Here is a 2,763-nt window from a genome sequence, read left to right on the forward strand (position 1 = left end):
ACTACTTGGAATGAGCCGAGGTTCTTCCTCCTCATGCATGTGTTGTAGACGACCTTCTTTTTGAGAGACGGGTTGCCAACCGATTTGGACCAGTTGACCATTACATTTTCAGCCTTTACTTCTTTTATTTTTGCATCCATGGCTTCTTTATCTTCAGCTTCAACTGCTGCAATTAATTCTTTAACTGCTTCAAGTTGAATTCCTTGTGCAGTCAACTTCTCTTCATCCTACCCAAAAACTTGAAGAGCTTGCAAAAAAGCATGCACTATTTCTTCAACATCATCACCAATATATTGTATTTTTCTTTTGATTACATTAATAATTACATCATGGAATTCACATTTGGCAATTCCAAGAATTTCATCTAAGGTGAACTCAATTTTACTTCCCAGAATTTGTTCTTCTAGAACTTGTTTGAGATCAGTTGGCAATTTTTATGTTAGACTGCAATTTGTAGCATGTCTACTTGCCTTTCTTCTTTCCTTCAGCCTTCTTCTTTTGTGACACATTTTCCATCTCTTGGTCTGGGGTTAAATTTTCAGCAGATTTTGGTTGTTTAGGCGTTCTTCTAGTTACCTGTTTCGGAGGGCCAGAAGAGGAAGGCCCTAGTTCATCTTCTATTGTTATCTTTTCTTCAATCAAGACTTCTTTATGATTGACGTCAGCCAAATGTGCAAAGGCAGAAAAAGAATCTACCAGTTCTTTCCAACCAGTTAATCCTCAAATGCACTGACTAGCATTAGATAAATCGTCTTTGGCTACTTTACCACGTTCCATTCAATCTAGAGCCTGCATCCATACTTTAGATTGCACATTATCTTTACATGCTTTCAAATTAGATTTAGTTGACTCAATTTACAGCCCATAGGTTGCTGCGTAGGCATTTTTTACAGCTAAATCTTCTAATCTTTTTTTCATTCCCCCATTGTTGCCAAAATTTGGCTCCAGTGGAAGACCAGTTTCAGGTGCATGAATTTTCCCGTCTTTCCAAAAGACAAGCTTCTGTGCTTCAGCCTCACGGAAGGCAGAACACTCCCTCTTGTCATGTTGTTGGTTGTTACACCACATATATATTGCCTCTTAAAGCCTTCTCTCATGGGTCTTTCAGTTGATGATTGTCCTCACTCTGCAACTTTGACATCTAGCTTCTCCACCTTGGAACTAATTTCTGTAAGATTCAGATGTGAAGGCCACACATGCTTTTAATGAGTTCATCCATGACATCATTTTTAGAAGGAACAGAAGAAGAAAGAGTTGGTTGATTAGTCAAAGGAATAGGGGATTTTAAAGGTGGAACAAGCTCCATCAATAGATTTGTTGGAGTTGAAGTAGTGCCCAATCTTAGTCGCATATGCTCTCTTCGAGAAATCGTGTTAACTGCATCAGTGACATATGTCCATGCAGTATTGACTCTTGATTTGGAGGTATCATCCTCTAAGTGATCAACAAGCTTCTCTTGTAGAATGGGATCTGCAGCCTTAAGAAATAATTCAATCTTTTGACCTTCCATACTTTATTGGTCTTCAGCATCAAGTTGCCCAAATTTACTTTCAAACTCATGGTATAGAGCTGTTGCAGCTAAACCTTTGTTGGGTTTCTTTGTTAGAATATCAAGCTCCCATTACTCTTCAATCAGTCTATCTTTATGTGTGTGATTGACATTAGCTGGATATAGCTGTACACGTGTGTGATATTCAATAAGTCGGTGTAGTCAGTGACTTAATCACAGTTAGTCTTGGTTAGTCATACCTATGTGTGTAAGTCTCTTTCAATTAGTATGATGGAAGAATAATGGAAGAACAACAACAATGAGCTGAGGCTCATCTTCTGCTCCACTCTGTCTCTCTCCCTCTCTTCCAACATGGTATCAAAGCTTGAATGCCTGAAGTTTGAAGGCTTGGCAGTGGCCATTTGACATCAAGACATCAGATATGGAGAAAATGTCATCAAAGGAGATTGTGCTTGCAACCCATTTTTTTTGCAGAAGCTATATCTTGCTATAGAAATAGCTTTTGGAGAAACGGCCCATCATTGTAGACTCTTTTGATGTGGTCTACAACTCTTTGCAGAAGAAAGTTTTTTCAAATTCCTCACAGATTTTGAGATATTCAGCATAGATCTGTGCAGACTAACTGTTTACTGCAATAAGCGCAGGTGATTCTAGGGCACCAGTGGCTTTCATCCTAACAATGTATATGCCCTTATTATCATTCATTTGAGCATGATATTGGAGTGTTAAATGCTCAGTTTTGGAGCTTATTTGCAGGCTGGAAACAGTGAACTGGTTGCTGTCCTGAATTTGGAAACAATATTTGCTATTGACAAATGCTTGGATCATACCACTTGAGTGGTAGATGCTTTTTGGGATATTGTGAGTGATGAAAGTCCAAATTTTGGACTAATTTGTTGCTGGTTATACCAGGATATTGACTGGTTATTGTCTGCAGGACGGATACCTATCATCTTCACTTGACATACATGCAATATATTCTGACCGGTTGGACATGTATCAACTCCTGCATAGAGTGGCAACTGAATGAGATATTTTGTGGCTATTTTGAGGTCTGAATACTCTTGTTTTAATAGAGAAAATATTGTTGGTTATAGCAGTGGGCTAGACATATTTGGTACTGCTACTTGCATACAGTACAAACATTGATACTTGTATGGACATAGTTTGTTGTTGGGATGTTTTGCCACTACCATAGAATGTTTTAAACTGATTTGAGCTTGGTTTATGCTCAACTGACTGTGTTTTTTCAT

Source organism: Lygodium microphyllum, unplaced genomic scaffold (genome assembly GCF_053477565.2).
Source record: "Lygodium microphyllum isolate KBCC unplaced genomic scaffold, Lygodium_microphyllum_v1.1.10 scaffold_55, whole genome shotgun sequence".
Taxonomy (NCBI): domain Eukaryota; kingdom Viridiplantae; phylum Streptophyta; class Polypodiopsida; order Schizaeales; family Lygodiaceae; genus Lygodium; species Lygodium microphyllum.